Here is a 14,160-nt window from a genome sequence, read left to right as displayed (position 1 = left end):
AACCTCCACACAAAGCCCAGGGATGGCACTGAGCTGCTGGGAAGAGGCTCAAAGAGAGAAGGAATCCAGCAGGGCACAGACAGCAAACTCCTGAGCTGTCCTCCCAGGGTCTGCTTGGGTTCTGCTGGCTGGGGCAGGGCACAGGCAGCAAACTCCTGAGCTGTCCTCCCAGGGTCTGCTTGGGTTCTGCTGGCTGGGGCAGGGCACTCTGGCAGGGCACAGCAGCAGGCCAGGGCCAGTGCTGCATCAGTTCTGTGCACAGCCAAGATGTGCAGCAAAGAGCAGCCTCAGGGCTTTGGCCAAGGGACACTTTGTGAGCTCTGCTGTCTGCTGCCCAGCCCAGGGCATGTCTGGGGGTAAGGAACTTTGTAGCAAGGCCACCTCTGAGCCAGGCCTTAGCAGACTGCTCAGCACTCAAAGGACACAACCCAAACCACACCACAGGACACAGACTCAGGGCTTGTGCCCAGTCCTCTTGGCATTGTGAGAGGGAACAAACCAAAAGGCCTTCACCATGCCAGTTTCTTCCCTCCCCCCCACCCCCAGCAAAGAGAGAAGGAGGTTGGCAAGCACCTACTTACTTGTTGAAGAGATGATTGTCCACCTTAATCTTACTGTAGGCTTTGAAGTCATCAGGCATTAACATGACAGGGACAGGAACATTGCTGAGTTCGTTGATCTAAAAGAGAAAAGGACCAAGACTCAACCCCCAAGCTTGGTTACTGGCTTAGGGGGAAGACAAATCCCCCAGGAAGCTGCTTTTGGAAGCAAGAGAATCTGTTAAAGACTGAAGGGAAGCTGGAGGACACCTGTGGTGAGAAGGCACAGAAGCATCTCCCTCCAGCCTGTGGTGATTGCTCCCCGAGCCAGCCCTTGGCTCTTTCACCTCTTCACCTTCCACTGCTCAGCCAAGACAAAAACCTGCAGCCCAGCACAGAGCAGGTTTGATGCTTCCAGGAAATGCCTTTTGCCTTCAGGGAGCAAATGCTGCACCACCCAAACCCTGAACTGCTGCAGACCACAAGCAAAGGCTCCGAAGGGGGCAGCCAGGAGAGCCTCTGGGCAGCTCTGCTCCAGCACAGCACAGCTCCCCTCTGGCTGCTGCTTGGTTCTGTGCTCTGCTGTCTCTTGTTGCTCTTCTCCCACCTTCTCCAAGAGGATGAGTCACTCCACGGGATGTTTTTGCTCCTTAGTCATGTGTGGCAGCCACAGGAATAGAAGGGAAGCAGAAGAATGAAACCTTCAGCTCCTGCTGGGCTCAGGCTACAGGCACTCAGCAGGGGGAAAGCAGCAGGAGTGAGAGAAAATTCATAGACTGAGGGAATGGAAGGGACCTTAAGGGTCATCCAGTTCCAGCTGGACATCTTCCATCCCTGGACATCTTCTACTAGAGCTCAAAGCCTCATCCAGCCTGGCCTTGAACACCTCCAAGGAGGAGGCAGCCACAGCCTCCCTGGCCAAGCTGTGCCAGTGTCTCCCCAGCCCCACTGCCAACAATTTCTTCCTCATCTCCACTCTGAATCTCCCCTCTCCCAATTTCAATCCATTCCTCCTCATCCTATCACTACAAATCCTTTTAACAAGTCCTTCCCCAGCTTTCTTGTAGGTCCCCTTCAGGTACTGAAGTTACATGGATCAAACAAAATCACTGAAGTCTCCCCCTCTGGACTCTCCTCTGAGGCCACCCTGCTCCAGACAACCTCCATGCACTGACAGGGCTCTGCCAGCACTCAAGAGCAGGACCTGCCAGCATGCCTGGAAGGTTCCTGACCCCTGGGAACAGGCTCCAAGCCACCACTCCAAGGATATTGAATCCAGCCCTGGGATTCCCCCATCCCCTGTGTGCACCAGGACACACAACACAATGGTTGGACTTGAGGATCTTAAAGACCTTGTCCAAACTTTAGGATTCTGTGGTGAAATAGTCCCCAAGGGGACTGAGGAGGAGATGGAAGGAGGAGGGAAGGAATCACAGAATGGCAGGAGATGGAAGGGACCTCTGGAGATGCTAAAGCAGCTTGCCCAGCAGCACAGTGCCCAGGGGGGGTTGGAAGCTCTCCACAACCTCTCTGGGCAGCCTGCTGCAGGCCTCCAGCACCCTCACACCAAACAACTTTCTCCTCCTGCTCAGATGGAACCTCCTGGGCTCCACTTTGTGCCTCTTGCCCTGTCCCTGGGCACCACTGAGCAGAGTCTGCCCCCAGCCTCTTGCCCCTCACCCTTTAGCTCTTGCTGAGCATTGCTCAGATCCCCTCTGGGGCTGCTCCTCTCCAGGCTCTCAGCCTTTGCTCCTCACAGAGCTGCTCCAAGCCCCTCAGCAGTTTCAGAGGCTCCCCTGGACTCTCCCCAGTAGCTCCCAGTCTCCCTTGAGCTGGGGAGCCCAGAAGAACTATTGGAATTGGGTCCCACCAGGATGGATCAGCCACCCTCAGCTGCCTGCTTCTCCTCCTGGTCAGAGGGAACCCCCAGAGGTGCTGCAGGGAACCCTTCTGCAGCAGGATCTGTGGCACACTTCAACTCTGGCAGGGAGGTCCCAGCTCTGGAGATGTGCAGTGAGAGGGCTAATTAAAGCAGCCAGCCTTTGATGAGGGGCATCTTTCTCACATCCTTTCTTCCTTCACTACCAAAGAGGAAGAGGGAGGGAAAAAAGAAAAAAAAAGAAAAAAGGCAAAAAAAGAAACCCAAAGCCAGAGCAGATCTAAGAAACGTCAGCCTGGCAGGAAGGCACAGCCAAGAGGACTATTTTGAGAGCCAGCCATCCCACACAGCAGAGCAGCAGCAAGCAAACTGGCCACCAAAACTGCTCAGAGCACAGAAGGTGCTCCTCAAAGCCCTGCCCTGCACCAAAGATTCCCAGGAAGCGCTCTGGGATGCGTGGAGAAGGCTGCCTGGGTGAATGAATACCTCAGGGCAGAGGATCTGGGGATGGATTGGGTTGGAAGGGACCTTAAAGATCAGCACAGAACCCTAGAATGGCTCAGGCTGGAAGGGACCTCAGGGATCATCTGCTCCAAGCCCCCTGCCATGGGCAGGGACCCCTCCCACCAGCCCAGGCTGCTCAAAGCCTCCTCCAGCCTGGCCTTCAACACCTCCAGGGGTGGGGACTCCACCACCTCCCTGAGCAGCCTGTTCCAATCCCTGGCCACTCCTGCAGCACAGAAATTGTTCCTCATGCCCACCCTGACCCTCCCCTGGCACAATTTCAGGCCATTTCTTCTCCTTCTACCACCCTGACCCTAGGGAGCAGAGCCCAACCCCTACTCAGCTCCAGCCTCCTCGCAGGGAGCTGCAGAGGGCAGTGAGGTCTCCCCTCAGCCTCCTCTCCTCCAGCCTAAGCACCCCCAAGCTCCCTCAGCTGCTCCTCACCCTCCCTGCCCTCCAGACCTTTCCCCACCTTCGCTGCCCTTCTCTAGACCCACTCCAGACTCTGTCACCTCCAGCTCCTGGCGTCCACCTCCCAGCCAGCAAAGCCCCCAGGCAGCGAATTCCCCCCGCTGAAGGTTTGGATGGGTGCTGGGTAGTCAAACCCCAACTGATTCTCCTCTGAGGCAGGAGGAGCTGCCTGCAGCCACTAATTATTGCTGTCTACCAGGAGGGGAAGCCTCCTGACAGCAGAGCTCCTCAGACACCAAGGCACAAACAGCTTGTTGCAGAGCAGAGGAAGGGTGCTGACGGCTGGGGGGGGGGAGCAGCAGCAGCTTTGGAAGCTGTCTCCTCCCTGCCAAGGGGGGAAAAAAAAAAAAAAAACAACACCAAATCCAACACCCAACCTTCAGCAAAGGCAGGAGGAGGTGTCCAACCCTCCCTGCATGGCCTCATTCCTGCCCCAGCAGAAAGCTCCAAGCAGAAACCTGTTGCCACTTCTCCTGAGTGGCAGAAATGGTGCACTCAGGAAGCCCTGGGATCAATCCAGAATGGTCCTGAGCTGTGCTGGGGGTGAATTCAGGTGGGCAGGAAATGAAAGCTGAAGAGAGGGGAGGTGAGGAGGGAGGTTGGTTTGCAGCCCCTGTGAGGGCTAAGGGGTGGCTGGAGGTGAAAATGGATTCTGCTGAGTGAGGGGGAAGGGTCTGGGGAGTGGGGAAGGGAGAGCTGGGGAGGTGGAGAATCCATGGAGCTGAGCTCCTGTGCCCTCTGGCTGCTGGGCAAGGGGGTGAGGAGAGAGGGAAGTGGGAGAGGAGAGGGGCAAGGGGATGAGGAGAGGGGCAAGTGGGAGAGGAGAGGGGCAAGTGGGAGGAGGAGAGGGGCAAGTGGGAGAGGAGAGGGGCAAGTGGGAGGAGGAGAGGGGCAAGTGGGAGGAGGAGAGGGGCAAGTGGGAGAGGAGAGAGGGAAGTGGGAGAGGAGAGGGGCAAGTGGGAGGAGGAGAGGGGCAAGTGGGAGAGGAGAGGGGCAAGTGGGAGAGGAGAGGGGCAAGTGGGAGGAGGAGAGAGGCAAGGGGGAGGGGAGAGGGGCAAGTGGGAGGAGGAGAGGGGCAAGTGGGAGGAGGAGAGGGGCAAGTGGGAGGAGGAGAGGGGCAAGGGGAGGAGGAGAGGGGCAAGGGGATGAGGAGAGGGGCAAGTGGGAGAGGAGAGGGGCAAGTGGGAGGAGGAGAGGGGCAAGGGGGAGAGGAGAGGGGCAAGTGGGAGGAGGAGAGGGGCAAGTGGGAGGAGGAGAGGGGCAAGGGGATGAGGAGAGGGGCAAGGGGATGAGGAGAGGGGCAAGGGGATGAGGAGAGGGGCAAGTGGGAGAGGAGAGGGGCAAGTGGGAGAGGAGAGGGGCAAGTGGGAGAGGAGAGGGGCAAGTGGGAGAGGAGAGGGGCAAGGGGATGAGGAGAGGGGCAAGTGGGAGAGGAGAAGGGCAAGGGGATGGAGAGGGGGGAAACAGGAGAGGAGAGGGGACAAATGGAGGAAGAGAGGGGACAAATGGAAGAGAAGGAGGTGAAATGGATGAGGAGAGGGAATAAATGGAAGAGGAGAGGGAATAAATGGAAGAGGAGAGGGAATAAATGGAAGAGGAGAGGAATTAATGGAAGAGGAGAGGAATTAATGGAAGAGGAGAGGGATTAATGGAAGAGGAGAGGGATTAATGGAAGAGGAGAGGAATTAATGGAAGAGGAGAGGGAATAGATGGAAGAGGAGAGGGAATAGATGGAAGAGGAGAGGAATTAATGGAAGAGGAGAGGAATTAATGGAAGAGGAGAGGAATAAATGGAAGAGGAGAGGGAATAAATGAAAGAGGAGAGAGAATAAATGGAAGAGGAAAGAGAATAAATGGAAGAGGAGAGAGGGCAAATGAAGGAGAGGAGCACAGGGAAGAGCAGGGGACAGTTGCAGCTTTGGGGAGCTGAGGACCTTCCCTCCCTGCCCTACTGCTGTTCCCTCAAGCCCTGCTCCCTCCTCCCCAGCCATGGGCAGGACCCCTCCCACCAGCCCAGGCTGCTCAGGACCTCATCCAGCCTGGCCTTGAACACCTCCAGGGAGGGGGCAGCCACAGCCTCCCTGGGCAGCCTGTGCCACTGCCTCCCCACTCTCTCGACAATTTCTTCCTCAGCTCCAGTCTCAATCTCCCCTCTTGCAGCTTCAATCCATCCCCCCTCAGCCCAGCACACCAAACCCTTGGAACAAGTCTATTTTTCCCCCATCTCCTCCCAGAGCTGGGATCCTGAAGCAGGCAGGAAGCTGTGCTGTAGGCAGCTGGGAGAGGCTTCTGCTGGGAGAGGCTTCTGCAGGGGCTGGGCTGGGCTGGGCTGGGCTGGGCTGGGCTGGGCTGGGCTGGGCTGGGTTCTTTCCTTGGCTGATGTCAGGGCAGAGCCATGGGAGCCACCTCTCCTCTCCCACTTGCCCCTCTCCTCTCCCACTTGCCCCTCTCCTCTCCCACTTGCCCCTCTCCTCTCCCACTTGCCCCTCTCCCCTCCCACTTCCCCCTCTCCCCTCCCACTTCCCCCTCTCCTCTCCCACTTCCCCCTCTCCCCCCCACTTCCCCTCTCCCCTCCCACTTCCCCCTCTCCTCTTCCACTTCCCCCTCTCCTCTTCCACTTCCCCCTCTCCCCTCCCACTTCCCCCCTCCTCATCCCACTTCCCCCTCTCCTCATCCCCTTCCCCCTCTCCTCATCCCCTTCCCCCTCTCCTCATCCCCTTCCCCCTCTCCTCATCCCCTTGCCCCTCTCCTCCCCTTGCCCCTCTCATCCCCTTGCCCCTCTCCCCTCCCCCTTGCCCCTCTCCTCCTCCCACTTGCCCCTCTCCTCATCCCCTTGCCCCTCTCCTCCTCCCACTTGCCCCTCTCCTCATCCCCTTGCCCCTCTCCTCTCCCACTTGCCTCTCTCCTCACCCCCTTGCCCAGCAGCCAGAGGGCACAGGAGCTCAGCTCCATGGATTCTCCACCTCCCCAGCTCTCCCTTCCCCACTCCCCAGACCCTTCCCCTTCACTCAGCAGAATCCATTTTCACCTCCAGCCACCCCTTAGCCCTCACAGGGGCTGCAAACCAACCTCCCTCCTCACCTCCCCTCTCTTCAGCTTTCATTTCCTGCCCACCTGAATTCACCCCCAGCACAGCTCAGGACCATTCTGGGTTGCTCTGCAAGGTGCCAATTTCATCTTGCCCACCAATTCCTTCTTCAATAAAAGCCACATCAATATTCAGGGACACAGCTGGGAGAAGGGAAGGATCAGGCATGGGGTTGGCTTGGGGGTTTTTTGTTGTTGTTGTTGTTGTTTCCAAACCTGACTGTAGGCTCCAAGCAGTAATTACCATTAGTAAATTGATGGGCAAAATGCAATTTGTTTACTACCAAGATGCAGCTGATGGTGGAGTGCTGGAGTCCTGCTCTCCAGGATTCTTTACAACAGGAATTTGCTCAGGAAAAGAAGGATTTAAAAAAAAAAAAAAAAAAAAAAAAAAAATCTTTCTTCTTCTCCCTTCCATCAAGCATCTCCAAAAGGACCTGGGGAGCACTCTGGGGATGCTCAGATTTTGTGTGCCCCCAGCAGGAGAAGGACACAGAGTTGAGGAGTGAGGCCAGAGGAGGCCACAAAGATGAGCCAAGGGCTGGAGCAGCTCTGCCCTGAGCACAGCCTGAGGGAGCTGGGGGTGTGCAGCCTGGAGAGGAGAAGGCTCCAGGGGGACCTCAGAGCTGCCTGAAGGGATCCTGCAGGAAGGCTGCAGAGAGACTTTTGCTGAGGGGGTCTGGAGCCAGGCCCAGGGGGAATGGTTTGGAGCTGAGGCAGAGCAGGGTTAGAGTGGAGCTGAGGAAGAAGTTGTTGAATGTGAGGGAGGTGAGAGCCTGGCACAGGCTGCCCAGGGAGGCTGTGGCTGCCTCCTGCCTGAGGGTGTCCAAGGCCAGGCTGGATGAGGCCCTGAGCAGCTGAGTCCAGCTGAGAGCTGTGCCATGGCAGGAGGTTGGAGCAGCTGAGCTCTGAGCTCCCTTCCCACCTGAGCCATTCTGGGAGTCTGGGATTCCCTAGGTGCAAAAAGCAGCTGAGGTGTGGCAGGGTCAAACACCCTCCCCGTGGCCACACCAGTCACTGATTCATGGAATGGGTTGGGCTGGAAGGGAGCTTCAAGCTCAGCCAGCTCCAACCCCCTGCCATGGGCAGGGACCCCTCCCACCAGCCCAGGCTGCTCAGGGCCTCATCCAGCCCGGTCCTGAACACCTCCAGGGAGGGGACAGCCACAGCCTCCCTGGGCAGCCTGTGCCAGGCTCTCCCCACCCTCACTGCCAAGAATTCCTTCCCCAGCTCCAGCCTCAATCTGCCCTCCTGGAGCCATTTGAGCCAGCAGCAGAGCAGACAGCTGAGCCTCCTTTTCCTTACTGAATTTCCTCTTCTTCCCTCTCCCTACCCCAAGGGGAAAAGGGCTCCTGGAATCTATTTTAAGAGGAGCTCCCAGCACAGAAGGTTGTGATCCACCAGCCTGAGTGAGGAGGACTCTGGGGGCCACCACCATATGCTGTGCCCTCCAGAGGTCAATTAAAGGCAGAGCAGACAGCAAGTGTTGGAAAGGCCAAAAACCCAAACTGCTGAGGCTGTGCCAGCACCAATTCAGAGGAGGTGAGGATTTGATAGGTGGCAGATGCTGCTCTGGCTGCAAGGAGCATGGCAACACCAAAGTGCCAGGCAGCAGAGAGGGGAGAAGCCTGCTGCAGATCCCAGTGCTGCTGCTGCCACCCTGGAATACCAACTAGCTGGGTTTTGTCCTGCCTGGCACCACTCCTGGAGGTCCTAGGGGATGGGCTGCAGCTCCCAGCCAGCCTCTGGAGCCACAGGAGGCTGCCTCCAGGCCAGCCAAAGGAAGGCATGTCCCCACTTCCACAAAATGGGATTTGTCCCTGCCTTCCCCCCACCCTCTGCCAACAGCCACAGAGCTCCAGGGATGGTTTCTGCTCCACCTAGAGAGGCACCACCAGAGCCTGCATCAACCTCAGCCCTTCCTTTACCACAGAGCAGCAGGAGTCACCTCTCCAGCAAGCCCTCAAGTCCCTGGGATGCCAGCCCCTGCTGGGATCAGCCCCTTCCAACTGTTTCTATGGTTTCCAGAGCATCACACCAACACTGCTGTGCTCATCCTGCTGTCAGCTGGCTTCTCCCTTCCACCACCATCACAACCTGCCTCCCCTCCCCTCGGCCCTGCCCAGCTCCAACCCTCAGGGATCTCCACCATGGCAGTCCAGCCAGGGCATGGAGAACGTGCATGGAGCAACCCCCAGCCAGGAGCTGCTCCTCCTCTCCCAGTGCCATGACAACAGCAGTGGCAGAAGAAGCTTCCCCAGGAAGCAGCTCCATGCTTGCTGGATTTCACTCAGGAATCAGGGGGGAGCCTCCTGTGGCTTCCACTTGCTGCTCCTGCCTGGATAAATTGTCCTCTCCATCATTTTCCACCTCTGAAGCGTGGGCAGCAGGACAAGAGGGGGGATTCTGCTGCTCTGCTCTGCTCTCCTGAGAGCCCACCTCCAATCCTGCCTCCAGCTCTGGTGCCCACAACACAAGGAGGACACAGAGCTGCTGCAGAGGGTCCAGAGGAGGCTCCAAAGATAACCCAGTGGCTGGAGAACCTCCCCTGTGGGGACAGGCTGAGGGAGCTGGGGGTGTGCAGCCTGGAGAAGGCTCCAGGGAGACCTCAGAGCAGCCTTCCAGTGCCTGAAGGGAGACCTCAGAGCAGCCTTCCAGTGCCTGAAGGGAGACCTCAGAGCAGCCTTCCAGTGCCTGAAGGGAGACCTCAGAGCAGCCTTCCAGTGCCTGAAGGGAGACCTCAGAGCAGCCTTCCAGTGCCTGAAGGGAGACCTCAGAGCAGCCTTCCAGTGCCTGAAGGGAGACCTCAGAGCAGCCTTCCAGTGCCTGAAGGGAGACCTCAGAGCAGCCTTCCAGTGCCTGAAGGGAGACCTCAGAGCAGCCTTCCAGTGCCTGAAGGGAGACCTCAGAGCAGCCTTCCAGTGCCTGAAGGGAGACCTCAGAGCAGCCTTCCAGTGCCTGAAGGGAGACCTCAGAGCAGCCTTCCAGTGCCTGAAGGGAGACCTCAGAGCAGCCTTCCAGTGTCTGAAGGGAGACCTCAGAGCAGCCTTCCAGTACCTGAAGGGGCTGCAGGAGAGCTGGGGAGGGACTTTGGCCAAGGGCTGGGAGGGACAGGATGAGGGACAATGGCTTGGAGCTGGGAGAGGGGAGATGGAGACTGGAGAGGAGGAAGAAACTCTTGGCAGTGAGGGTGGGGAGAGCCTGGCACAGGTTGCCCAGGGAGGCTGTGGGTGTCCCCTGCCTGGAGGTGTTCAGGACCAGGCTGGATGAGGCCTTGAGCAGCTTGGGCTGGTGGGAGGTGTCCCTGCCCATGGCAGGGGGCTGGAACTGGCTGATCTTTAAGATCCCTTCCAACCCAACCCATCCCATGAGCTATGAAGGTATCTGCCAGACTGATCCCACCCACATCTGGCCCTGCTTACCCCAGCCACAGCCCCACCCTGAGCCCAGCTCAAACCCTGGCTGGGGACCACCAGGACAGCTGAGCCCCAGCCCCCTTCTGTAACCAGAAACACTCTTTGAGATTGGTGTTGCAGAAACCAGTTCCTGTCCTTGGTGTGCTGAGATCCCCTGCTCCTTCCTGATCCTCCCCAGGCCCATCCCTGCCTGTATCCACCCCAGCTGCTCACAAGCTTGTTTAAACACAAGGCAGAGAGCCCAACTGTTGCCAGACTTCAGTTAATGGACCCAAGGGAATTTCTTCAGTCAACAGAAATGGGGGATTGCAGAAAATGGTTGGTTGGTTGATTTCAGCCCTGGATGAATGAAAAAAAAAAAAACAAACAAAAAAAACAACCCCAAAAGTTCATCCCTAACACACAACCAGCTGGGACAGAACCTTCCTGGCACAGCCCTAGAGCAGTTTTTCTTTCCCCTCTCCTTGCTGCAAGCCTCCAGCAGGCTTCAGCCCTCCTTGTAAAATCGTGGTCCAGAAACCAAACATTAACCAAAACAACCCCAAAACCACCAAAGATTTCTACCAAAGCCCAGAGATACTCCTGAAAAACATTCCCCAACTGCCCAGAGCCACTGGCTGGAAGCACAGAAGGAATTCACCAACATCATCTCCCAAATGCAGAGCAGGGTGACCGTAAGAGGGACATGGAGCTGCTGGAGCAGGTCCAGAGGAGGCCATGAAGGTGATCAGAGGGTTGGAGAACCTCCACTATGGGACAGGCTGAGGGAGCTGGGGGTGTTCACCCTGGAGAAGGCTCCAAGGAGACCTTACAGCAGCCCTCCACTACCTGAAGGGGCTCCAGGAGAGCTGGGGAGGGCCTTTGGACAAGGGCTGGGAGGGACAGGATGAGAGGGAATGGATTGAAGCTTGAGGAAGGCAGATTGAGACTGGAAATGAGGAAGAAATTAAGAGTGAGGGTGGGGAGAGCCTGGCACAGGTTGTCCAGGGAGGTTGTGGATGTCCCTTCCCTGGAGGTGTTCAGGGCCAGGCTGGATGAGACCCTGAGCAGCCTGGGCTGGTGGGAGGGGTCCCTGCCCATGGCAGGGGGTTGGAACTGGAGGATCTTTGAGGGTCCCTTCCAACCCAACCCATTCCATGAATCCATGAGCTCACAGCCACAGAAGCCAGCAGCCCTCTTGGGCACTCATGAAGTTCACCCAAGCCCAAACGCAGCCCAAAGATGAGGAGCACAGAGGAGGAGATGATAAAAAACAAACCCCAAATCAACCAGCAGGGATTTGTTGGGCAATCCTGGCTGTGTATCCAAGGGTGAGGAAGGCAGAGCTGAGATGTCCTAAGCCCCTTCCAGCCCCTCCAGACACTGCTTTCTGGCAGCAATTTCCTCCCCATGTGGATCTGCTATCATCTCATTCCCAGCTCAGTGCTCACACCCAGCTCTCAGCTCTGCCCTCCCTCCCTCTGCCTCAATATTTCACAGCCAAATTCTCCCAAAGTTGCACTGTCCTGACCCAGTGCCTCTAAAAGTTGCCAGATTCCAAGTTCCCAGACAGCTACAAGAAGGGGGGAGGGGGGAAAGACAAACATTTAAAAGGGACTAATTACCACCAAGCAACAACTGTCCCTAAGAGGCCCCGAGTGAAACTCAGCTGAATCCTACCAATTTCCATTTCTAATGGCCACCACTGATCAAAGGCTGAGTCAAGAAATTCATTATCCTGCTTCCTGGGCAAGGCTGGGAGCAGCAAGCACTTGGAACACCCTTTGAGGCCAGAGGACAGCTCTGGGTGGAAGCTCTCACTCCATCCTCAGGCAAGCTGGGAATGCAATTTTCATTTTTCTTGCCTTTTTTTTTTTCCCCTCTCTCTCTTAAAAAAAAAAATTAAGCTTAAATCCCTTTCCCTCTCTAGGAAACATCCACTAGAAAAATTGGTGGCTTTGAGCACTCCCCAGGCTATTCATTTGGCAAAGGGGAGGAGGTTTCAGGAGTATCTTGGAGCTCCTGAATGTTTCTCCCTAGAAGAGCACCCATGAGCCACATCCAAGAGAGAGCAGGAGGACACCAATCCTCCTTCCCAGCCTGAGGTTTGTGTCTGCCATCACAGACGAGGGAGGAGTTTCCAGAGGAAACATGATGATGGTTTTATCAACCTCCAGAGGAGATGGATCAGAGCTGAGCCACCACAGACACTGCCAAGGGATCCCCTCCCAGCTCCCTCCTAAGCCCTGCGCCGACTCCTGCCCAGAGAAACCGAGGCCAGGGGATGGACATGGCCTGAGTGCTGAAGTCAGAGGGGGACAGGGTTGGGCAGATGGAGCCCCAAAAGATCCTTTTGCATTGTAGGATGGAGATGAGAGACAGCAGCAACTGTCCTCAGCCAGCCAAGTGATGAGCAGGGTTGGCACCGTGTGCCTGGCACCTCTGGGTTGTGGCACATGGGAGCCTCCTCACCAAACCAGGGCTGGAGGGGCTGCCCTGAGTGAGCAAGGCATGGGTCAGGGCACGGGACAGGGCTGTGGGGGTCACGTCGGTGTCCTCAATGCCTCTGGTGCCAGACAGGGGGTGTGCCAGGGGCACAGCACCCACACAAAGGGATGCAAAGCAAAATGGCATCACCTGCCCTGCCCTGGGATGCAGAGCGCCGGGGAGGAGCTGGTTGGAAAAGGTGATGGGGAAGAGGCTAGAGGCAGAGGGTGTGCTGGAGGGGCCCTGGCAGACGCAGGTCTAGCAGCAGAGGAGCCCAATGCCACCTGGGGGATGTGGAAGGTGACGGCCGGGAGGGACAACCTGCCCCGGGAGGGGAACCAGAGCTGTCCAGAGGTGGGGATGCTCCAAGGAAGAGAGCCCCAACCCCATGGCACAAAGAAGCAGAGCCCACGGGGACCCTCCTCACAGGGCAGGAGGATGAACGGTGCTGACCCAGCGCTGCCCCGGGCACGGCAAGCCGAGGAAAGACCCAGAGTGGGGCTCGGATGCGGGGCTGAACCGGGCGGGGAAAGGCCCTGCCCGAGGCACGGAGGGGTCCGATCCGGGGCAGGGCAGGGGCGAGGGGCCGGGGAGGGCCCGGGAGGACCGGCGGCGGCGGCGGCGCTCACCGTGTGGTTGGCCCCCCACATGAGGACGCTGAGCAGCGGCTCGGAGGCCCGGAACAGCTTCACCTTCTGGCACACGAAGTGTTTCTTCTTGGTTTTAGTCTTGCTGGCGCTGAGGGCCGAACCCAGCGTCGTCCCGACGCTCCCCGCCGACGAGCCCCCCGCGCAGTTCGAGGCCATGGCGGAGCCCGGGACCGGCGGCGGCACCGGGAGCCGGACCGAACACCCCCCCCCCCCTTTTCCCCCGGGCTTCCCCCTACCAGTGCCTCCGCATGGTTCCGCCCGGCCCGGCACACCCCCCACGCCCCCCTCCCGCAGTGGTACCGCCCGCCGCTGTCAGCCCCTGCCCGTTAGCTTCTCTCCCTCGCCGTATCCCAACCCTCCCCCCCCACCCCCCGACTGTTGCCGCAGTGGTTCCGTCCCCGCCTCCCTCCCCCTCCCCACCCCCCCGCCCGCCCCCGCCGTGGTTCGCTCCACCGCTAAGGAGGAGCCGCCGCGGCCGGCCGAGCCCGCTCCGGCCCCGCTCTGAGGAGGTGCCAAGATGGCGGAGGGCTGAGGAGGTGGGGAAGGGAACGCACCATGTCCCCGAGGGGAACGCCCGGGGGCTAAGCAGCGGGGGAGCAGCGCTCAGGGCTGGCTCTCTTCGCCTCAACAAACGGACGGGAGGGGACGAATCCCGACATAGCTCGGGCTGAGAGAGAAAACAGCGGAAAGGGTTGGATGAAGGAAAAAGAAGGGAAATAAGAACGTCCTTCCCTCCTCCTCTGCCCGGAGATGGTCTCGCCCCGCTGGCGTGACGCGCCCACCAGGGCCACGCCCCACTCTGAACTGGCCAATGAGCAGCGAGGCGCATGGAATTATGAATGGACTGCTGCACACGGCACCGGCCCCCGCTCCAAGGGCGAGCAGCGGGGCCGCGGCTGACGGGGATCCCTCGGGGAGCTTCCCCCGGGGCCACGTCCTGCGGGCCGGAGCGGCTCAAGCGCTTTGGTAAACTCACACAGGGGCGGCTACGGCCTGGTAAACCCCACCCGCAGGCTCTCCAAACCCTTCCCTGTTACAGGGTCACCCCTGCCACCCCTCCCCAGCTCCCGCCCCCAAAAAGCCACAAAATCCATTTAAAAATGAGAGTAAAAGTGTTCTTAATTTTTAAAATAAAAAAAGCTCGACGT

The sequence above is a fragment of the Indicator indicator genome, unplaced genomic scaffold, assembly GCF_027791375.1.
Source record: "Indicator indicator isolate 239-I01 unplaced genomic scaffold, UM_Iind_1.1 iindUn_scaffold_255, whole genome shotgun sequence".
NCBI classification, from domain to species: Eukaryota; Metazoa; Chordata; class Aves; order Piciformes; family Indicatoridae; genus Indicator; species Indicator indicator.
This window is presented reverse-complemented; position numbering follows the sequence as displayed.